General features: G+C 43.5%; 1 non-coding gene across 1 annotated transcript; it reads left to right on the top strand.

Moving 5' to 3' along the window:
- The first annotated feature begins 8182 nt into the window (after positions 1-8182).
- LOC121146920 lies at positions 8183-8307 on the top strand. Its single transcript, XR_005882293.1, has one exon. It is a non-coding gene; the product is annotated as a U6atac minor spliceosomal RNA (small nuclear RNA).
- The last annotated feature ends 15400 nt before the right edge of the window (positions 8308-23707 follow it).

Here is a 23707-nt window from a genome sequence, read left to right as displayed (position 1 = left end):
TTGCTGGGTTATAGGGTAGATAAATGTTCAGGCACCTGAGCACTCTCCATACTGATGTCCATAGTGGCTGCACAAATCTACAATCCCACCAACAGTGGATAGGATACCTCTTTCCCACATCCTTGGCAGCAGGTGTTATTAGGTTTCTGTATATAAGTCATTCTCAAAGGAGTGAAGTGGAATCTTAGTGTGGTTTTTATTTCTGTTTCCCTTACTGCTAGGGAACCTCAGTAGTATATATTTTATATCTATATATCTATATCTATAATATACATATTAACCATTTGAATCTGTTTTTTTGAAAAATGCTCATTTCCTTTGCCCATTTCTTTTTTATCTTTTTTTTTTAAGATTTATTTTTAATATACATTTTTTTTATTGGAAAGGCTGATATACAGAGAGGAGAGACAGAGAGGAAGATCTTCCGTCCGATGATTCACTCCCCAAGTGAGCGCAATGGCCGATGCTATGCCGATTTGAAGCCAGGAGCCTCTTCAGGGTCTCCCACGCGGGTGCAGGGTCCCAAAGCTTTGGGCCGTCCTCGACTGCTTTCCCAGGCCACAGGCAGGGAGCTGGAAGGGAAGCAGGGCTGCCAGAATAGAACTGGCGCCCATATGGGATCCCGGGTATGCAAGGCGAGGACCTTAACCACTTGCGCCACCGTGCCGGGCCCTTCTTTTTTATCTTTAAAGGAAGAAGTAGAGGGCCCAGAATTTGGACCAGTGCTCTGGTATGGGATGTGAATATTGTAGCTGGGGTTTAATGTGCTGCTCACCAACATGGGCCCTCAAATGGCACTTTTTAAAAAAGATTTATATTTTGAAATTTTTATTTAAAAAGTCAGATATACAAAGAGGAGACATAGAGATAAAGATCTTCTATCTGATGATTCACTCCCCACCAGCCATAACAGTCCGAGCTGTGCCAGTCTGAAGCCAGGAGCCTGTATCCCCTTTTGGGTCTTCCACGTGGTGCAGGATCCCAAGGCTTTGGGCCATGCTTGACTGCTTTCCCAGGCCACAAGCAGAGAGCTGGATAGGAAGTGGAGCAGCTGGGACATAAACTAGCATCCATATGGGATCCCAGACTATGCAGGATGAGTATTTAGCCACTAGGCTATTGTGCCAAGCACTAATGTTGATTTTTTTAAAAAAGATTTATTTATTTTTATTGGAAAGGTAGATAAACAGAGAGGAAGATCTCCTGTCTGATAATTCACTCCCCAGGCAGCCACAATGGCTGGAGCTGAGCCAATCTGAAGCCCTGACCCAAAAGCAAAGAGCTTCCTCCAGTCTAAAACATGGGTGCAGGGTCCCAAGATTTTAGGCCATCTTCGACTGCTTTCCCAGGCCACAAACAGGGAGATAGAAGGGAAGTGGAGCAGCCAGGAGACAAACTAGTGCCCCATGGGATCCTGACACATGCAAGGTGAGGATTTTAACTACTAGGCTACTACACAGGGCCCAGTAGCAATTTGTTTTAATCACCAGTGTTCTGTAGTATGTCTTAATATTTGGAATTGTGATTTCTCTGACTTGATTTTTATGGTTTAACATAGTTTTGGCTATTCATGGTTTGTTGTTTTTCCAGCTCATTTTTTGTATCATGTTTTTTCCAGTTCTGTGAAGAATTTTGTTTGGATTTTGACTGGGATTACGTTGAATTTGTGTAATATAGAGACATTTTGGTAATATAGAGACATTTTTTTTTTTAAAGATTTATTTTTATTATTTTTTCATTGGAAAGGCGGATACACAGAGAGGAGAGACAGAGAGGAAGATCTTCCGTCCGATGATTCACTCCCCAAGTGAGCGCAACAGGCCCCGATACTATGCCGATCCGAAGCCAGGAGCCTCTTCCGGGTCTCCCACGCGGGTGCAGGGTCCCAAAGCTTTGGGCCGTCCTCGACTGCTTTCCCAGGCCACAGGCAGGGAGCTGGAAGGGAAGCGGGGCTGCCGGGATTAGAACCGGCGCCCACATGGGATCCCGGGCGTGCAAGGCGAGGACCTTTAACCACTTGCGCCACGGCGCCGGGCCCTAGAGACATTTTTTTAAAGATTTATTTATTTATTGGTAAGTCAGATATACAGAGAAGAGGAGAGACAGAGAGGAAGATCTTCCATCCGATGATTCACTCCCTAAGTGAGCGCAGCGGCCAATGCTATGCCAATCCAAAGCCAGGATCCAGGAACTTCTTCCAGGTATCCCACACGGGTGCAGGGTCCCAAAGCACTGGGCCCTCCTCGACTGCTTTCCCAGGCCACAAGCAGGGAGCTGGATGTGAAGTGGAGCTGCTGGGATCAGAACCGGTGCCCACATGGGATCCTGGCGTGTTGAAGGCAAGGACTTTAGCTGCTAGGCCATGCCGCTGGGCCCAATATAGAGACATTTTGATGATGTTGATTCTGCCAATTCAGGAACATGGTATATTTCTCCATCTTTTAATGTCTTATATTTGTCTTTTAATGTTTTAAAATTTTCTTCATAGAGAAAATTTCTTCCATGTCTTTGGTTAGGTTTATCCCAAGATATTTCAGGTTCTTCTACACTACTTTTTAAAGGGACTATTCTACCTAGTTCTTCTTCAGTCCTGGGATTGTTTGTGGGCCATCGATTTATGCTCATTGATTTTCAGTCTTGCCACTTTGCCAAATTCTTTTACAAGCTCTAGTAGTCTCTTTGTTGAGTCTTTTGGTCCTCCTTGGTATATTATCATGACACCTTTAAACAGAGATAATTTGACTTCCTCTTTTTTAATCTATATTCCTTTAATTTATTTTCTTGCCTAATAGCTCTAGTGAAGATTTCCAATATTATGTTGAATAGCAGAGGTGATAGCAGACGTCCTTAGCTTATTCCAGATCTTAGTGGAAAAACTTCCAATCTTTACACATCCACATACTGTACATTTTCTATGAATTTTTTGCAGACTCTTTGCATTAATTTCCCAAAATTCTTCTACCAAATTAACTCATTTTTCATTCGGTTTTCACACTAACATTGTGAAGTACCCTCATAAAACACTGTGTGGAACAAAACAAATGGAAATTCACTTGGCTAGCAGGGAACGATACTGTTAGATATTGGAAGCAAATCAAGGCCTTCTTTAGTGGCTAGAACTACTCTGTAGCTTCATGCCTGCCTGCTTCCTCCCTTTTCCTCTGTCCTAACCCTAACTTTGGTAGGAAGAAAAACAGAGGTGAAGCTGGGGTTTCCCTGTCTACAAGGGGTGCCTCCCTGCACAGGCATACTGTGGGAAGAAGGGGCATGCAATTATGAGTCTGCTACTATGCTTGCCCAAGTCAATATCCTAGCTGGTCTTAGGGGAGAAGGCAGCTCTCAAATCAACTGATGAAATTTGGAGAAGGCTTGCAATTGGAAAGGGAAGCATAAGTGATCTGCTAGGACCTTTACGGTAAATTTTATGTGGATTCCACAGTTAAATGTAAAACTGTCATTGATGTTCTACTTATTTCTGTTATAAATGTTCGTAAGGTCCAGAGGAAATTCTTGTAGTTAAGAAGAATCAGGTTTAGAAATGAATGGAAGCTGTGCGTTGTTCTGTCCCTCTCTATTCCTTCCCAGGTGATCCAACAGAAACTACATAGAATCTCAGAGAAGAAAAGCCCTGATGAAAAATTTGGTATCAAGGGCAGTTGTTGGGCCCAGCAGCTAAGATGCATGTATCCCAGAGCAGAGGACCTTGGTTTGATACCCAGATTTGGTTTTCAATTCCTACAAGACAGAAAGTGATGTTGAGTTCAAATAGTTGAGCTTCATCCATCTATGTGGGAGACCTGAATTGACTTCCTGGCTGCTGGCTTTGGTCTCAAATCTGCTACAGCCTTCGTGAGCATGTGGAGGTTCAATGAGCATGATGGATGCTGTCCTCAGGCTGTGTGAGTGTGTGTGTGTGTGGTGTGTGTTCATATCTGCGTCTTTCTCTTTGCCTCACAAATTTAAAAAATGATTATTTAAAGTAAACATGGATTATATAGGATGTAATACCTCATCACATTTGTTGTATGTGACGAGTAGGAACTGGAGGCTTTTGGTAGATTATTTCCAATTGACTTCAGTTTCCATTTGTGACTGTAATTGAATTCATTACACAAGACCACAGTACTTGACATTGCTGCCTTGGTTGTTGCCACTGCTTTCTTTGCCATAACATTGGCACCTGAGATGATAAAATGTTTTCCACTCACATTGCAAGGACTCTAGCATACATCTGCACCATTACTCCAGAGCTACTAAACTTCCCTGCCACATGCCACTACCCTCTGGTGTCCATAACTTTCACTAATACAATGATGGCTTGTTGGTTGGCCAACCATAGGCATCTGTCTCAATAACTGTGGTATCAGCAAACTTCTGCCATCAGGTGAAGCCAATAAACCCTAAGAAATTTCAGGACCTCTCATTAAATATAGTTTCCTGGGACTATGTAGGCCTATTTACAATGCTCAAGTTTCATGGGAGTCAGAAGAAAATTGCTGTTCCTTCATCTCTATAAATGCCATCAACAAAAGATGTTTAAACCTTAGTGGATTCTAGGTATCAAAGGAAATATGTACCTTTCCTTTTCCTAAATATGTTCTTTACCTTCATATCAGTCTACCATCCATCAATAGAGTATGTTAGAAGCTGTCCAGCCAGAATGACACATTCTCTATATTTGAGGCTCCATAATTCTTTTTTAAATTAGTTACTTATGGGCCCGGCACGGTGGCGCAGTGGTTAAGGTCCTTGCCTTGCACACCCAGGATCCCATATGTGCGCTGGTTCTATCCCAGCAGCCCCGCTTCCCATCCAGCTCCCTGCCTGTGGCCCAGGAAAGCAGTCAAGGATGGCCCAAAGCTTTGGGACCCTGCACCCACGTGGGAGACCCAGAGGAGACTCCTGGCTTCGGATTGGCATAACATCGGCCGTTGCGCTTACTCACTTGAGGAGTGAATCATCGGATGGAAGATCTTCCTCTCTGTCTCTCCTCTTCTCTGTATATCTGCCTTTCCAATAACAATAAAAAATAAAAATAAAATCTTTTAAAAAAATTAGTTACTTATTTTTATTTGAAAGGCAGAGTTACAGAAAGAAGGAAAGATAGAAACAGATATTCTGATGCTGGTTCACTATCCAAAAGGCCACAACAGCCAGAGATGGGTCAATCTGAAGCTGGGACCCAGGAGCTTGTTTTAAGTCTCTCATGCGTTGTAGGGGCCTGAGGGCTTGAGCCATGCTCCAATGCTTCCCAGGCCATAAACAGAGAGCTGGAGGGAAGTAGAGCAGCTGGGACATAAACCCATGCCCCTATGGAATGCCTGAGCTGCCAGATGGGATGCCTACTATTCCATGCCACCAGCTTCCCCCCTTGTTGAAAAAATATATTTTACTTTCATTTGAAAAGCAAAGTTACAGAGAGGAGGAAAGATGGAGAGAGATATAGGTAGGTTTCTTAATTCTAATGAGTTCCAGTGGCTTTTTTGCTGCTTGGAGCCTCTGACAAAGATTGGCAGCCTTCACTTGAGTTTGAACTCCACTTGGAATTTTGAATTTGTTGGCTCCTCTGACATAATGATCTTGTATACCCATTTTGAAAATCACTCTTAGATTACTATTAGACTCTTGCAAAAATTGAATACCTAAGCCATAGAAACCTTTGCTTTTCCATCCTGTATGCCCATTGTAAGTCAGCCTTAACTCCATGACTAACAAAGAAGGACCCGGTGAGTCTCCCTTGTGAAACAGAAATGATACACTCAAGAATATGAGAGGTTTTGCCCCAGGCACCATAAAAAAGTGATATAGTTTCTTTGAGGAAAACTTTATTCCTACTGTACTACTTAAAGCAAAGCTTCTGGTTCTTTGTAGCCTTTAGTTCTCAGTGGTCCTCTACATGTCTGGACTCACTGATAATTAAGATGATGCTTGATGGGCTGTTGCATCTGTTCAATTTCAGTACCAGCTATGCTGTACCAAAACTAAATGTGGTCAATCTATAGGTTGGTGGAAATCAAGAACATTCTCATATCTCTGGACAATACACGTCTTAGTGGAAACTTGAATTTTGACTTAACTCTCAGCTATTATCAATGGTGGCCTGCATGCCACTTAGAGAATATGAACTGTGAACAATAGTAATGAATTGTGGCTGCTTATTGAACTACCTGTGTCATTTATATAGGTATCCACATTAAGGGCCCTTTCTCCAATGAGAAAAAGTAGAATCAAGTGGCCAACTGAATCTACCACCCAGAAAGCCAATAATTCTGCCTCAATCCATCATCATGCTAGAAATGTCAACCCGTGTCCAAGACCATCACCACAGATTTGACACAAAGTAGAGGATCCCATGCTTCTAATGGAGAGGCCACTACTATCTGCCAGGCTTATGACCCCTGCTGTAAGTTGGCCCATTTGTTTTACTGTGATGGGTTCTATGTTGCATGAACTGTTATTCCTATAAACTCCAAGCAGATGGGATAAGTTGAACCTTTTTAAAAATTTATTCAAATTTTAAAATTTTTATTGGAAAGGCAGATTTTACATGGAAAAGGAGAAACAGACAGAAAGATTTTCAATTCGCTGGTTCACTCTGCAGAAGGCCACAATGGCCAGCGTCGAGCTGATCTGAAGCCAGGAGCCAGGAGCTAGGAGCTTCTTCTGAGTCTTCGTTGCAGGTGCAGGGTCCCAAGGCTTTGGGCCTTCCTCTACTGCTTTTCCAGGCCACAGGCAGGTGGCTTGACGGAAACTGGGGTAGCCAGGATATGAAACAGCACTCATATGGGATCCTGGCACTTGCAAGGTGAGGATTTAGTTACTAGGCCATTGCACTGGGCCCATAAATTGAACCTTAACCTTTTCCAGAGGCTCCTGATGAGATTCACCACTGCTGACACCTTTTAAGGATTCAGTGTTGCCATTGAATGCTGGACAGCTGACTCTAGCCATATCAATACAGCCTTTGAAGCTTGCCTGTGACAAACTTGACTTTCAGGATGACTTAGAGTCTGACAGTGATGCACTTTTCGTCACAAAAGCTGCTTATTAAAGCACTAATAACCAAGGCATTCAACAGCTCTTACCTGAGTCATGCAATCCGCAGGCATATGATACTGGTCACCAGTATCATGGGCTCTTCAAAAATGCACCCGGGAAGATTTCTGACTCAACCTTGCTCTCTTTGTCCAGGTTACACATGCACCCAAGACAATTGGGTCACACGAAACAATGTTCTGTACTATGATGCTACCTGAAAGGAAAAATTTTGCTTGTCTTGGAAAAATGTATCTGTCTTTTCCTCAAGAGTCACCCTAGGCTGATCTGGCTTGTATATGATCTTGGTGGCAACCTATCTATTATGGAACCTTGGGTATTCTGCATTCCCTTCTCGGTTGGCATGTTCCAAGACAATGATCAGAGTCCATTGTTTAGTAAAGCTCCCTGTATTGACCCTCTTCTGTCTACATTGAGTAAATGATAGGTCTCAGTAAGTCTTATAAAAATGTTTGTTGTCATTCTTACACCTAATCTAGCTAGACAATGTCTGGGTGCATGTAATAAGTAGCTAGAAAAAAGTTGCAACTACTAGAATGAACATACTGATTTTTGTCACAGTGGAACATGTAATTAGAATATGTTAGACCCTAAAAGGTATGAAAGAGAGAGAGAGGAGGACATTTACGATTATTACCATTTTTCTGATTCACTCTAAAATCTTGCCCCCAAATGTTCTGGCACATTGGACAGCATTACCTTTAAGTGACTTCTGGCCTTCCACCTCACCTTCAGGCACTTCTAACCAGGATTTGATCTCCCTTGCACTTACCCTTACTTGAAGAAGTCTACTGGAAGCAGATGGGAACAGCCCCAGCTATTGACCTCCCATCAGCAAACTTAGCAATGCCTGTGGATGTCTTTCCTACTTCTATTCTTAGAAGCATCACTCAGTCAGCCTGTGGAGCAAATAAATGACAACCAGCTACTGGGATGGACAAAAAGGATAGACTGTCTCTCCAATAACTAGCACTAGACTCAACTGAATTTTCTACTGCCCTGGGAACCCTAATACCTTCTAGCCAATCAACACACCACCTTTGAGGCTTTGCCAACCCATGGTCTCTGAACAGATGGTCTCTAATCATTCCTTTCTTGGGTAACTGATACATCTCAAAAACTGTCTGCAGTATATGAAAGTAGAGAAGGGTGGCCCCTCCTCAACAAGCACAAACAAAGCCCGTGGGCCTGAAAACAAACATATAATTATGGTATTTTTCTGTACTATGTGGCATCTAATCACTGCTTTTAGGAATCCTTGCAATAGAATAATGGACGGAGGATCCACCAGAAATATGAAGAAATAAACGCTAGGTCAGAGGACATCTCAGATGATAAACAAGATGGCATTTAGACTATTTCATATATTTAAAATGAACTATATTGAATAGTTGTCATAGCCATTTTAAGTATCTGGCTTATTTTGAGCCACCATGTTTCATCTCGCTGCAGCAACAAACTGCCTATACATTCTTCCACAAATCCCATCTTCTTGCCTCTGCCAATATCCAACATACCTTCTAAGAAGTTTTTACAAAGAAAAAGGAAACAGTAATTCTTCAAAGGAAACTAATTCTTCTGTGAACCCCAGGCAGCAACTTGTCTTCCTTCTGAAACAATGGTGACATGCACAGTAGGAGTGGTCATAAAAGAGGTTTGAGATGTTTAAGGAAATAAAATTTCAGCCCTGGGGAGCATTCAGTTAGCTTCAGTCCACTAGCCAGGATTGTTCTGGATGATAGAATTGCTCAAGACTTCCTCCTTGTGAAATTACTATTACATCCTGCTCTATCTGGAGGAATGTCTCCAGCCAGGTGGAAAGACAAAAATAGAAAAAGAAAGCCACCTGGAGTTCCACAGTAGACTTTTATACTTCAGAAGGCGCATTTCAACTTGAGCTGGGACTCTGGGGAAGGGGTTATGATGGAGTTCAGTACTGCAAATTGGCCTCATTCTGGTGCTCAGAGTCTTGTTAATGGTAGTTTTAATTAAAGTCTGATGAGGACAGTCTGAATGGATTTCTTTTTAACCTCTGTCAGTCAGATTAATCAGTGTGGCTGATGGAGTCAGTTACTCATGAGCAATTTTACTGTGTTAACTCCCAGAACTGGTGAATATGACCTCATTTAGAAAAAAGGGTCTTTACAGATTGATTAAGAATATTATGATGAGATCATCCTGCATTATCTGGGTAGGCGCTAAATCCAATAAAAAGTGTTCTTGTAAGAAGTACGTGGAAGGGGGCCAAAGGAGAGAAACTACTGAGTGAACATAGAGGCAGAGATTGGAAAGATGTAGCCATAGCAAAGCGGTGCCTATAGTGACCAGAAAGCCAGAAGGGGAGAGAGATTCTTCCCTGCAGCCTTTGGGGGAAGGTGGCCATGCACATTCCTTGCCTCCAGAGCTGCCCAAGGATGAGTTCATGTTGTTTTTACTCACACAGCCTGTGATGATATGTTATGGCAATCTCAAGAAACTAAAGTACAGGATGGAAATGAGGGTTGCATGTTGTCAAGAGAAGTTTTTTCACCAGTTGGCTCGAGTTCCTATACATCTTGCAAGCAAGGTGCTGACTGCCCTTTCTCTGGACAGTCTTTTCAAGGATGCTTGGTTAGTGAACGGCTTTGGAAGATAGGGCCCTGTTTCCTTTTCAGACAAAGGGCACTGCCCCTTAAAACCCTTTTGCATTCCCTTTCCTGCCATGCAGCATGCTCTGTATTTAGGTGTTATGCAGTCCACTTCAGCTCACCCTGGTGGAAATGGGGTTGGGGAACTAGTGCAGAAATGTGAATGCTTGTAGTTATAGCTGTTAGGGTGACTCACAATTATCTTTTGCATCTAACCCCAGGAGTCTCCTGTCTTCTACCACAATTCGTGAAATAGTGGCCGGTTAGCATGTTATAATAAATTTAGGTTAAATATCAGACTCTTAGAAGCTGTAGACACTTATTCTGAAATCTTCTGTAATCAGACTATGAGTACCACTATTGCTCTCTCCAGATCTCCTGTCCGTGACTGATTTAAGCTACCCTCCTCCTTACAATTCTCTAGAGTTATGTCAGTGTTATTGGTCAAAGGAGCAGATAAATTATAAAGAGATTGATGTGTTAAATTTTACATTTTCATCTGTCAAGGAAGGGGAAGCAAAGAGGGGGATTTCTGCCTCTGAAAAGCTGCCAAGTCCAGAAGTTGAGGCACTGATGAGCATGTGAACATGAACAAATTGCATTATCTTTATACAGTCACAAGCAGCCAAGAATGCTTTAGCTGGAGTAAATCATCCCAACTTGTCACCTCAAATTAAATGAAAAGCTGACTTGCTGACAACTTTTCTTCAGGCTAGAGGCACATATCTTGCTCCCATCTTCCCCAACCAACCCCACATAACTGAGATAAGACATGGGACTGGTGCTTACTGAACTTTATGGAATGACTAATTGGTGCCATTTGTGGTTAAATGTTGTAACTGCATCATATCAGCAATGCTGTCAGCATTCAGAATAGGCAGGAGAAAGGAATAGGGAGAATGTTCCAGCTAACAGGCCTATGCCAGTCAGGGCAGGCTGTTAGTAAAGCCATGAAACTGTTTCCAGTGCCACCCACTCCTTTCCTTGTATTAGAACCTTTCACCTGGATCTCTGGGCTATCTCGCAGCTGCCCCAGGCCATCCTCCATGGTACAAAAGCCTCTCTGAATCACTCCCCTATCAGCAAAATCTACCTGCCTGGGAATTGCCACCCTGTTACTGTGGTAAACCAGCAGAGTACCATTCAGTCTTCCTTGCCTTCCAATTAATCACCCATGGACAGCCCCAGAAGACTGAAACAAAACTAAAGATTGAATTCTGAAAAATGACATTTTTGATGGTTGGAACTGAAAAAGTAAATCTTTTTTTAAAGTCCTTTTCTTTTCTCTCTCTCTGTTTTTTAAAGATATATTTATTTTTACTGGAAAGTCAGATATACAGACAGAAGGAGAGCCAGAGGAAGACCATCTGTCCGCAGATTCACTTCCCAAAAACCCACAAGGGCCAGAACTGAGCCAATCCAAAGCCAGGAGCCAGGAGCTTCTTCCGGGTCTCCCAAGGGTTGCAGGGTTGCTTTGGATTATCCTCTGCTGCTTTCCCAGGCCACAATCAGGGAGCTGGATGGGAAGTGGAGCAGCGATGACACGAACTGGCACCCCCATAGGATCGTGACATGTGCAAGGTAAGGTTTTAGCCATTGAGCCATGGTGCCATGTTCTGAAAAATCTATTTCTATGTTGTATATACCCTGCCTTCTTTGTTTTGAAGAATTAGAACCAAAAAAGTTTAGATCTTGCCACAGTCTTACCCTTGCCTCAGTTATAGAAGGTGTAATAAGAAGACAGACAACCATTAAATTTTTCAGGAGGATTCTGAAAAATTGTGCCAACTCTCACCAGGCTCCTCTCTCAATGCACTTCTTCTGTGACATCCATTCCCTGTAGGCAGCAAGGCTGAGGGTGGGAGGAGAATTCTTTGGGGCCCTATGGAAAGGCTCTAATGTAGTGATGACAACAAGAGTGATGGGAGCCTTTGTTCATTAGTCCCTTCTAAACTGGAGGGACAAGCCAACAGCATAATTGCCTGAAGGGAACTACCATTGTATGTATCAAAACTCTCTATCACACGAGACACAAACCAAACAGAAATGATTCAATTGAAAATAAATTTGTTGAGGCAGGTATTTGTTCCAGGGGTTAACCTACTGTTTGGGATGCTCTTATTCCATAATAGAGTGGCTACATTCAAGTCCCATGTTCACTCCCGACTCTAGTTTACTGCTGACTTGTCTCCTGAGACGCAGGAGATGATGACTCAAGGGCTTTGGTTCCAACCTGTCACAGGGAGACTCCACATGTGTTGTGGGCTCTTGACTTAGGCCTGGCCCAGCTCTGACCCTGTGGGCATTTTGCGAGGAAGCCAGAAAATGGGAGCTTTCTGTCTCTCTCCCTCTCAAATAAAATTTTTTAAAGATTTATTTTATTTTTAATTTGGAAGGCAGAGTCACAGACAGAAGGAGAGACAGGGAGAGATTCCATTGGCTGATCTACTTCCTAAATGGCCACAGTGGCTGGAGCTGAGCCATCCAAAGCGAGGAGTCACTAGCCTCTTCTGAGTCTCCCATGTAGTTGCAGGATCCCAAGGCTTTGGGCCATCCCCCACTGTCTTACCAGGCCACAAGCAGGAAGCTGGTTGGAAATGAAGCAGCCAGAAACAAGCAGCCATCCATATGCGATGCCAGCACTTACAAGGCAGAGGCTTAGTTTACTATGTCTCAGCACTGGGCCCCATCAATACATTTTTAAAAGTGGATTGATTGATTCATGACATACAGAAAGAGGTGAAAGCCATATCAAAAGGCTCAAGAAACTGCTGACATTAGCAGGTGTCCTCCTCTCTGTGCCTCAACCTCTCTGTTGCCTTTGCTTTTCCCTCCAGTAGGGCTTTTCTGACTGCTTATGGATGCCTTTCTGATGATGGAGCTGCAAAGGGCTACAGGTTTCTATCATCCCAGCTCCCAGCTCCAGATGAAAGCAATTTCCTTCAAGTGCTTATAGAAAATCTAAGACACTCCTAGTTCCAGGGTGATACAGAGGGCTAAGCTTTTGCTTGTGGCTCTAACATATTGTATCTGAGTGCCAGTTTGACTCCAGGTTACTCAGTTTCCTGCTAATGTGCCTGGGAAGGCAGTAATGAATACTTCACGTGCTTGATCCTCTGCCACCCACGTGGTAGGGCTGCCTGGATTTCCAGGCTCCTGGCTGCAGTACATCCCTCTGGCTGTTGCAGTATTGGAGAGTGAACCAGAAGGTAGGAGATTGTGTGTGCACACTCCCTCTGACACACACACACACACACACACACACACACACACACACACACACACACACACACACTTTCAAATAAATAAGTATGGGTCTGGTGCAATACCCTAGTGGCTAAAGTCATTTCCTTGCATGTGCCAGGATCCCATATGGATGCTGGTTTCTATCCTGGCTGCTCCATTTCTCTTCTAGCTCCCTGCTTGTGGCCTTGGAAAGCAGCCTTGGGACCTTGTACCCATGTGGGATATCTGGAAGAAGCTCCTGGCTCCTGGCTTTGCATTGGAGCTCAACTCTGGTCATTGTATTCACTTGGGGAGGGAACCAATATATGGAAGAACTTTGTCTTTCCTTCCTCTGTAATTCTGACTGTCCAATTAAAAAAACTTTTTTAAAAAAAGCAGTTGTCCTAAAATATTTTAAATAAATAAATCTTTTTTTTAAAAAAAGACATAGCCTCTCAGAACTGGCACAGTAATTGATCCTTCACCTTCAAGTGCTGGCATTGCATATGGCAGCCAATTCATGTGCCAGCTGCTTCACTTCCCATTCAATTCCATGCCTATTGCCTGGGAAAGCAGTGGAGGATGGCTCAAGGCCTTAGGCACCCACATGGGAGACCTGGAAGAAGGTTCTGCCTCCTTGCTTTGGATTGACTCAGCTCTGACCATTGTGGCCATTTGGTGAATGAACCAGTGGATGGAAGATCTTTCTCACTATCTCTCCTTCCCTCTGTAAATCTACCTTTCCAATAAAAGTAAATAATATTTCTAAAATTAGACTGTCATTTGCAGCCTAGGTATCATACTCATTTAGGGATCGCTTTTTGCACTAAGAAAGGGAAGGTGAGGCTCACACTTTCCCATATTGTGCAATGACAGCCTCATCTGTGCTGCATGGAAGGACAAAGGCCAAATTCCCCAAAGGACATTTAGTTCTCTTGCTAATAGCAGCTGGGAGGGTGAGAGAGAGAGAGAGATCCTAACGAGAACCAGCAGTAGATGCTGCTTCTAAAGGCTTATGCAGCCACAGTTAAGTTATGGCTGTAAAGCTGGGTACAGTCACGTCAACATAGATCATTGTTCAGTCAGGTCACTACTTAATCATGCATTCAATCAGTGAATCTCTGGAATTTGGGCCACCTTCAGATGACTGTTATCTGTGGAACATAGTTCATAATCCAAGTGTGCTGAATTGATAGCACTGAGTCATTCAGAACTGAGTCACGTCTAAGCTTCAAGAAGGCCAGGGACTTTCAGTCATTGCTTCCAAATGATTTTTTTTTAAAGACCATGGTTTCCACATTGTTATTATTTTTCCTAGCTCTGGGGTAAAGGGAGAATAAAGGGAGAAGCTCCACCCAGCCTTCCACCCATCGCAGGTCCTTGATGTGGGGCATGCTCCAAGGGTCCTGCTAAAGTAGTTCTGGTAGTCCAACAGTTTTGAATTGTTCCCAAGCTCGCCATTCCAAACACGATGAAATCTCTCCAGAATCCACTGGCTGACTTCTACCTTAGAATCTCCTTTAGCCCAGATTTTCACTGCCAACACATGGCTGGGGTAGTTGATTGGTTTGTTCTGTTCTCCGTCCTGTTATGGTACCAGGTGTCCTCTGCAGGTTTCAATAGACTGCCATATCCTCCATGTACACTTGGATTTGCTGTCTACTGTTCCATCTGAGCATCTGAGGAGGTTCAGCTTTAACACTTGCACTTCATGGTCAGACTATGGATCCTGTCCTTCTCTTCATGGTTGGGGTTCTGAGATCAGCAGTTCAGTTGGAGGGATCCTCAAAGAAACTTCATATGAGGTGATCCCAGGTCTGATTCCAGTGTGTGCATGCCAGTACAGGGTTCAGAACAGTCATCGCCCCAATCAGTTTATGTGTATGTTGGTGGTTGCAATTGCTGGGTCAGTTCTTTTTTCAGCCCTGTCTTCCATGTGAACCAATGGGTGTTACAATCCAGCCTGATTCTGCCCTCCACACACTCAGCCCTCATGCAAACCAGTGGGAGCTGCAGCCTAATCAGGGTGACTCCCCATCACCCCCACCAGGCCTGCTCCCTGCCCTGGTTCCCATGCTTGCCAGTATGTACAGAAGACTGGTCCAGTCTGTTCCACATCCTATTTAGCTCTCGTACATGTCAATGGGCATTGAAGTCTGGTTCAATCCAACCAGCCCTACTCTCTGGCCCATGCACATGTTGGTGGGTGTTGTTATGTCCGTCCATGTCTGCCCCAGTCCTGGTTTTTGTACTGTCCTGTGGGACTGGTAACCCAAGAGGGAGGTGCCCACTATTTCCCCACTGGGCCCACTCCTGGATCACGCACTTTCCAGGTGATTCTGCAGTTTAGCTTGACAAAATTAGCCCCCAGTGTCAGCCTCTGCCAGCTGATGCTGTGGCAAAGCCCAACCAACCCTCACCCACTTTGATTTATGCTTGCACCAAAAGGAGCTCTGAACCCAGCCTGGCTTTTCCCTGATCTAGCTCACATGAGACCCTCAGGTGTTATAGTTTTGCCTGTTCTGGTCTACCCCCATCCCAACTCACATTCTCCTGTGGGAGTGCCTGTCCAGCAGGGGAGCCCTCCACATTCCCCCTACCAACTTTATCTCTCCCCCAACCCCAGGTCTTGCATGTGCTGATTGGGCACTGTGGCCCGGTCTGGTATGGCTTACCTCACCTCAGCTTTTGCCAGTGGGCGCTGTAGCCTGGCCCAGCCCCGCTTACCCCCAGTTCCAGCTCAGGTCGGTTGGGGCAAAAGCCTAGCTCAGCCCAGCCAGCACCCAGTCCAAGCCATAATGTGTACTGGTGTGTATTGCAACTGGACCTGGCCCAACCCACACTCTATTCTGTTGCTCAAATTTGCCAGCGGGTGTAGTGTATCTGCCCTGCCTGGTTCACCACTGACCTGTGCCAAATGTATGCTGCTGGGTACCATTTCCTGGCCTGGTCTGGGCTTCCTATCATGGTTCTTGGCACTCACCTGCATGCACTGTGTCCCAACAGAGGAGTTTCCCAGATTCCTCCATCAGAACCATTCCTAGTGCCAGATTTTGCACACATGAGTAGGTCCATGGGCCAGCCCTACTCAGTCCATCTCCTAATAGTAGGAAAAATACCTCTCCTGACTAGCTTTCAGCCCATTCCAGTTATTATTGTTGGGTATTACAGCCAAGTTCGCTTCCTATTGATTTGTATGTCACACTTGCTGACTTCATGAAGAAAAAGGCAACACCCTCAACCCCGGGTTTTTCTCCTAAAAGATTTAACTATTTACCAAAAGACTTTATCTCTGTGTGCCCAAAAGTGTCTCAGCAGAGTTCCCCAGGCAGCCATTTACCTCCCGTTGGACTTGGTATGTGAGATAAAACCTATTTTCGTACACCTCAGAGCTATGGTGTCACAAGCAGTTAATTGATGATCTATCTCTTTTCTGCTTTGCCTTGGCCAACAGGCCCAGGTAGGAGATATGTGAAATTTCCTTCAGCAAAACTCAAAAAGACTTCACAAGATCAAGGAACAGTGCTCGCCTGTGCTCGATGAAGAGTTGTAGCAACTGATCAGCATCATAAAAAAAGCCTTTCACTAAGATTCTGAGTAAAACTTGCATATTGGAAGGATATGTAACATTTCAGATACAACATTCAAAGTAATAGATATTCAGTTATTTTCTAGCAAGTGGTATACATATTCTCCTTCCAGACATTCCTTACTTATGAGAGAATAAGCTAAAATAACAATACAGAGAATGTAAAGGTTCAGAAAACGATCCTGGACCTGAAGATGCAGAACAAATGTGCAAACTTTCAGAGAAGATTTTTCCATGTGAAAAAAAACATGGAAGTCAACCTTGGAAAGCAACTTCTTTGTCTTGTCAAAACTAAGGCCGACTCAATTAATGAAATAATATGGAAGATAACAAAAAAGAAGCCCAACAGAGAAAGATTCAGATTATAATAAAAATGGAATTGGATGACCAGGATGAAACAAAAGAGAAATGCAATAAAAAGAAAATAGGAAGTCAGGAAGGAGCAGAATCAACAGTGTTGGAAACTGGATATGGAATATAAAAGCCAAATCATAAGGGCACATAAGCCAACTGAGTGTGCACACACACACACACACACACACACACACACACAAATATGCATATAACTCTATCTATCTATCTATCTATCTATCTATTTATCTATCTATCAATAGATGTATCTGCAATAGGTCCAAATTTTTAAAATAATTACTTCAAACATTGCAGGAATACATCGTCTTTTTTGCCTATAGAGCCTTAGAGAAAACAGGATGTTCCCCAATTCCTTTTATGAGACTTTAGTAGTCCTCAGTATGGAAACCAGAAAGAACAGCAGGAGAAAAGAAAATTATAGGTCAATTTTATTCATAAACATAGACTAAATCATGATAAAGAAAATGTTAATACTTCAAATTCTGCAGCATGTAAAACAATAATATATCATGACTAATTGCAAAGATGGAAGGACTTTTTAACAGTGGACAGTGTAGTACAATTTAGCACATCATCAGTTTAAAGAAGACAAGTCATGGGACTGGCGAGGTGGTGTAATAAGTTAATTCTCCACTGGTAGCACCAGCATCTCATATGGGTGCTGGTTCATGCCTCAGCTGTTCACTTCCCATCCAGCTCCCTGCTAATGACCTGGGAAAGCAGTAGAGGATGGCCCAAAGCCTTGGGAACCTGCACCCATGTGGGAAACCTAAAACAGAGGTTCCAGGCTCCTGGCTTTGGATCAGCGCTGCTTCAGCCTTTGTAGCCATTGGGAAGTGAGCTGTAAAATGGAGGCTCTCTCTCTTTCTCTCTGTAAATCTGCCTTCAAAATAAAAATAAATGAATCTTTTAAAAATAAATAAAAACAAAGACAAGTCATCTCCTTGAAGAATGCACTGGACACAATTCACATTTATTTATCGTTTACAAAAAGTGAAACTTGGCAAACTAATACTAGACTTGCTTAAAACTATAAGCAGCACCAGTCAAAAATTGTGTAACACAATATACTTATTATGAAATGATAAGTCTTCCATTTAAAAAGAAAGAAAGAAATGCTAACAGCACAGCCAACCCAACATTTTCTAGAAGTTCTCAGCTTAAGAATGAAAAGAAAGGGCCCGGCGCCGTGGCGCAAGTGGTTAAGGTCCTCGCCTTGCACGCCCGGGATCCCATATGGACGCCGGTTCTAATCCCGGCAGCCCTGCTTCCCTTCCAGCTCCCTGCCTGTGGCCCGGGAAAGCAGTCGAGGATGGCCCAAAGCTTTGGGACCCTGCACCCGCGTGGGAGACCTGGAAGAGGCTCCTGGCTTCGGATTGGCATAGTATCGGCCCGTTGCGCTCACTTGGGGAGTGAATCATCAGACGGCAGATCTTCCTCTCTGTCTCTCCTCTCTGTATATCAGCCTTTCCAATGAAAAAATAATAAAAATAAATCTTTAAAAAAAAAAGTTTATAAAAAAAATGAAAAGAAAAAGATAAATAGAGGGGATAAGGACTAGAAGGAAAGACATTAAACTGCCATTCACAAAAAAAAAAATGATTTTACTTAAATATTAATACAATGAAAGAACACCTATGGCCCCAGCATGGTATCCTGCCTAGTGGCTAAAGTCCTCGCCTTACACATGGCAGGATCCCATATGAGCAAAGGTTTGTGTTCTAGCAGCCCCACTTGCCATCCAGCTTCCTGCTTGTGGCCTGGGAAAGCAGTCGAGGACAGCCCAAAGCCTTGGGACCCCGCACCCATGTGAGAGACCCAGGAGAATCTTCTGGCTCCTGGCTTCGGATTGCCTCAGTTTCAGCTGTTGTGGCCACTTGGGGAGTGAATCATCGGACAGAAGATTTTCCTTTCTGTCTCTCCTCCTCTCTGTATATCTTACTTTGCAATTAAAAAAAAAGTCTTTTAAAAAAATCTATATGAAAATTATAAAATTGACTAAGTCCTTCATATGTTACAGTATGCCAGGTAAGGTGCTGCATGTGTAGTATTGGGTGATGTGTAAAAGAGAGGACCCTGCCTTGGGGTGCGGATGCGGGTGCAGCTCAGACTAGCTTACTGCTAATGCACCTGGGAGGCAGCAGGTCAAGTATGGGTCCTTACCATGCGCAGGGGAGAGCCTCATGGAGTTCTACCTCCTGGCTTTTGCCTGGGTCAGCTCAGTTAGGAACATTTGAGGAGTATGAACTAGCACATAGAGGAATGTCTCGTCTGTCTGTCTGTCTTTCTCTCTGACTCAAATAAATCAACAACAACAAAAACATTAAAAAAAAAAAAGACCATGCCTTCACATTTTACTATCTAGTGAAGGAGAATGGCAGTCACACAGAGAGACAGTAATATAGGGAGGTAAGTTATCATCCAGGATTGGGGAGAGCTTGTGATGTAGCAGGAGCCTTTAATCCTGTGCAGAGAGGCAGGAGGTCAAATAGATCTTCCTAAAATAACTGAAATATGAGCTATGATCTGCAAGCTCTTAGGCAAGAGGCTAAGGAAGAGTGTTTCAGCCCAGCAAATGCAATTCAAAGGTGTGAGAGACTGTGGCCAAGAAAGTATGCAGAGTGCCATGAGGATGCCATGAGCCCTGTGTGGAGAGGGCTGACATGGGGTGTGGAGGCAAGGGGCTTTGGGATCTGTGCTTAATAGTTTGAACATTATCTAAAGGGCAATTGGAAGCCATCCAAGGCTTCTCAACAGTTTGCCTTTTACAAAACTACTCTGGTTGCAGAATGGGCAGTGACTGTGGGCCAGAGTGGCAGTGAGGAGATTACTTAGGGACAAAGTGCAGAAATGTAGGCAAGAGAGGATGGTGGCTTAGTATTGGTGGAAACTGGGGGGAATTGGGTGGAGTTTGGAGAGATTCGGATTAGGGTTACAAGACTAGAACTGTGGAGATGCAATGCCTGAGCAAGGACCTTGAAGTCTTAGGGTGTATCACAGAATGGAAGAAAATGAATTTTCAAAGTTAAAACCATCTCTTAACTGTAAGATGATGAATAGATTTGTTGGTTTCTTTGTATTTTTTAATTTTATAGAAAGTACTGAGCATTTTCATTATCAATAAAAGGCTATAGATAACATTTTCTTGTTCCTAACATGTTGCTTAGCTCTTAGCGCTCTCCTAGGAAACATAGAAAACTGAAATAACCCTTGCTAGCAGATTACTACACGGACCATGTGCTGTTCTCTCATGTGAAATTTTTTGCCCTTAATTGGTGGCTTCTGAAGGGAATTATAACCATATGAAATTGTGCCACATAATTTAAAATAAAAATATATTAAAAGAAACAAAGTTTATTTATTGGGAAAGAGAGAGGGAAGAAAGGAGGAAGGGAGGGAGGGAGAGAGAGAGAGAGAGAGAGAGATAAGTCTTTCACCTGTTTCACTCTCCAAATACCTGCGGTGTCAGGGATCTGGCAGCCTGAAGCCAGGGGAAGGAACTCTACCCAAAGTTTCTCGTGCAGGTGACAGAGACAAACACCTGAGCTCCCCAAGATGTGTATTAACTGGAAGCAGGAAAAGGAAGTGGTAGTGAGATTCAGTCCTAGGCAGTCTGGTATGAGATGCTGTCATCCCACGCACCATCTTATTCCCAGTACATCACCAAATCCTCCTCAGGAATACATATTTTAGAAGCTAGAAAGTAATATTAAAAGGTACATATTTTGTAGCAGCAAAGACTTCTATTATGGACCTTGCAAGCGCCAGGATCCCATATGTCCTGGTTTCTCTACTTCCCATCCAGCTTCCTGCTTGTGGCCTGGGAAAGCAGTAGCAGATGGTCCACAACCTTGGGACCCTGCACCCACGTGGGAGACCTAGAAGAAACCCGTGGCTCCTGGTTTCAGAGTGGCTTAGCTCCAGCAGCTCCAGCAGTTGTGACCACTTGAGAAGTGAACCAGTGGATGGAAGATATTTCTCTGTCTCTCCTTCTGTCTGTAGATCTGATCTGCCTTTCCAATAAAACTTTAAAAATCTTAAAGAAAAAAAGAAGCAGCTTAGTACAGGTCACTTAAAAACATGGCCAAGTCACCTAACCTCTTTCAATGTCAAGTGCAAATAATGTGCATGAAGCACTTGTCAAACATTATCAGATGTTAGTAAAGTATGTGACCTTGCCTGAAGGGTAAACTTAACCTCTTTCCTCATACTTAGGATCCTCAAACCCATCAGTCTTGGTTCTGCTATGAAATATTCCCTAAAATTATTCTTCAATTCCTCAATCCCTCCTACATATAATTATTTGCAAATACTCAGGCAAGAATGTACATATTTTTAAGATGATGACTTATACTTCAGGTGATCATATGTTCCAGTGTTCCTGTTGTCCTGACATCTCATGCATTTTACATTTATCCTAAATAACTATGTCCATTATTGCATTCAGCTTTAGGAATTTCAGACTTACATGGTCTAATTAATTCCAGTGGACTTTGGTTTCATTGCCCCAGGAATCAGATTTTGAACAAATTATCTCTCTCCTCTTTTTTCACTTTTAAAGATGTATTTCTGGGACTCAGTGTGATGGCTCAGTGGATAAATCTTTGCCTTGCACTTGCCTAGATCCTATATGTTTGCTGATTCATGTCCTAGCTGTTCACTTTCCATCTAGCTCTCTGCTAGTGGCCTGGGAAGGCAGTAGTGGACCCTGTCCTCAATTGGGAAACCAGGAAGAAGCTTTTGGTTCCTGCTTCAGGTCAGCTCAGCTCTGGCCATTGCGGCCATTTGGGAAGTGAACCAGTGGATGGAAGATTTTTCTCTCAGTCTCTCCTTCTCTTTGTAAGTCTTCCTTTTCAATAAAAATAAATAAATACTTTTTTTTAAAGGGTTGAGGGTTAGGGGAAAGTGATTGAGACCATTGTTTCCAATTTTTTCTTCTTCTTCTTTTGTCTGGAGAAAGAGTGGAGATAAGGGAAGAAGCCACACGCAGCAAGCCAACCACCTCAGTACCCAGGGATGGGGAACAGCCACCTGATGTCATCCCAGGGTGCCCAATGTGGAGCATGCTGCAAGGGTTCTGCTTAAGTGGTTTCAGTAGCTCTAAAATGCTGCCAATCTTGCTGATTCAAGGATGGGGAAACCCTTTTAAAGTCCTTAGAGTCTCCAGTTGCTCGGATATTTGCTACCGATGTCTGGATGGGGTAGTTGACCAATTTGCTCTGCCCTCCTTCCTCTGCTATGGTACCAGGTGCCCTCTGCAAGACTCAAGGGACTGCCATTTCCTTCATGTGCATCTCTGTATGTTGTCCACTGGTCAATCTGAGCCACTGAGGCGGCCCAGTTCTGACACATGTGTTCCACAGTCAGCAAGTCCAGTGCCCTTGTCAATGGAAGTCCCTCAGATGTCATTCCTCGCCTGCAGCATACTTTCTCAGCAGCCCTCTCTCCCATACATTCTTTTGCCCCTTTACCTGGTCAATGCACAGTCCTTATGCCCAGGTGTGCATGCGGTGCCTGGCACCAAATGGCACTTGTGCAGTCTGGCCCAAGCGAGGCTGGGGACCTGCACATATCTTTAAAAAAATAAAAATATATAAATAAAATTAAATTAAAAAACAGAATAGGTGACTATGCTGGCACACTGGAATAGTTAACACAAATTTGACATTAACCAGGCCCAGGAGGCCTGCCAACTATTAGCTGATTTTCTCCCAGCTGTTTAACACTTGCCTAGGTATAAGGCAACCTAAACCATTTTCTGAAACTGTGATGGGTTTATTTATTTTTATTATTTATACAGAAGGAGATACAGAAAGATCTTCTATCCACGGTTTCACTCTGCAAATGACTGCAAAGCTTAGAGTTGAGCTGATCCAAAGCTGGGAACCAGGAGCTTCTTCTCAGTCCCCCATATGCATGCCAGTTCCAAAGGCCCTGGGTCATCATCTATTGCTTTCCCAAGCAAGAAACAGGGAGCTGGATGAGAAGTAGAGTAGCTGAGACATGAACCAGCATCCATATGGTAATGTAGAGGAAGGATTAGGTAACAGAGTCATTGCATCCACTTCAGGATGCTCCCAGCTACAGTCATTGTGACCATCTGGTCAGCCAACCAGCAGATGAAAGATCTTTCTGTCTTTCCTTCTTTCTGTAAATCTGTCATTCCATTAAAAAATACTATATCTTTTTAAAAATGATATGTTTCTTCATTTGAAAGAGTGAGTTACAGAGAGACAGAGAAAATGGAGAGAAAGACTCTTCTGTCTTCCGGTTCACTTTCCAAATAGCTACAATGGCTAAGGCCAAAGCCAGGAGCCTGGAGCTTCATCCTGGTCTCCAGTGTGGGTGTAATGTCTCAAGCACTTGGGCAATCTGCTGCTGTTTACCCAGGTGCATTAGCAAGAAGCTTTGTCACAAGTAAAGTCACCAGTAATACTCAGACTGGTACCCATTTGGAACTTCTCCCCCTGAACTTCAGTTGCATATCTGTAAATTGGAGGTAATACTCTGCATTCTGGGGATTAGACGTAATATTTAGTGGGTGAGTACATGTACATACACACAGCAAGTGCACTGTAGTTTTTAGAATTATTATTTAAGTATTATTTAGAAGAGTTACAGTGAGGGGAGAGAGACAGAGAGAGAGAGAGAGAGAGAGAGAGAGAGAGAGAGAGAGCAAGAATGAGAGAGACCGTCTGTCTGCTGCTTCATTTCCCAGAAAGCCACTCAGGCCAGGGCTGGGCCAGGCAGAGGCCAAGCAGCCAGGAGTTTCAATCTGGGTCTTCTGTGGGGTAGCAGGGACACAAGTACTTGGTGTATCTTCTGTCATTGTGTTTAC

Source organism: Ochotona curzoniae, unplaced genomic scaffold, assembly GCF_017591425.1.
Source record: "Ochotona curzoniae isolate NIBS_2020 unplaced genomic scaffold, NIBS_Ocur_1.0 scaffold_4505, whole genome shotgun sequence".
NCBI lineage: Eukaryota > Metazoa > Chordata > Mammalia > Lagomorpha > Ochotonidae > Ochotona > Ochotona curzoniae.
The sequence above is the reverse complement of the archived record's forward strand: the minus strand, read 5'-3'. Positions and strand labels throughout refer to the sequence as shown.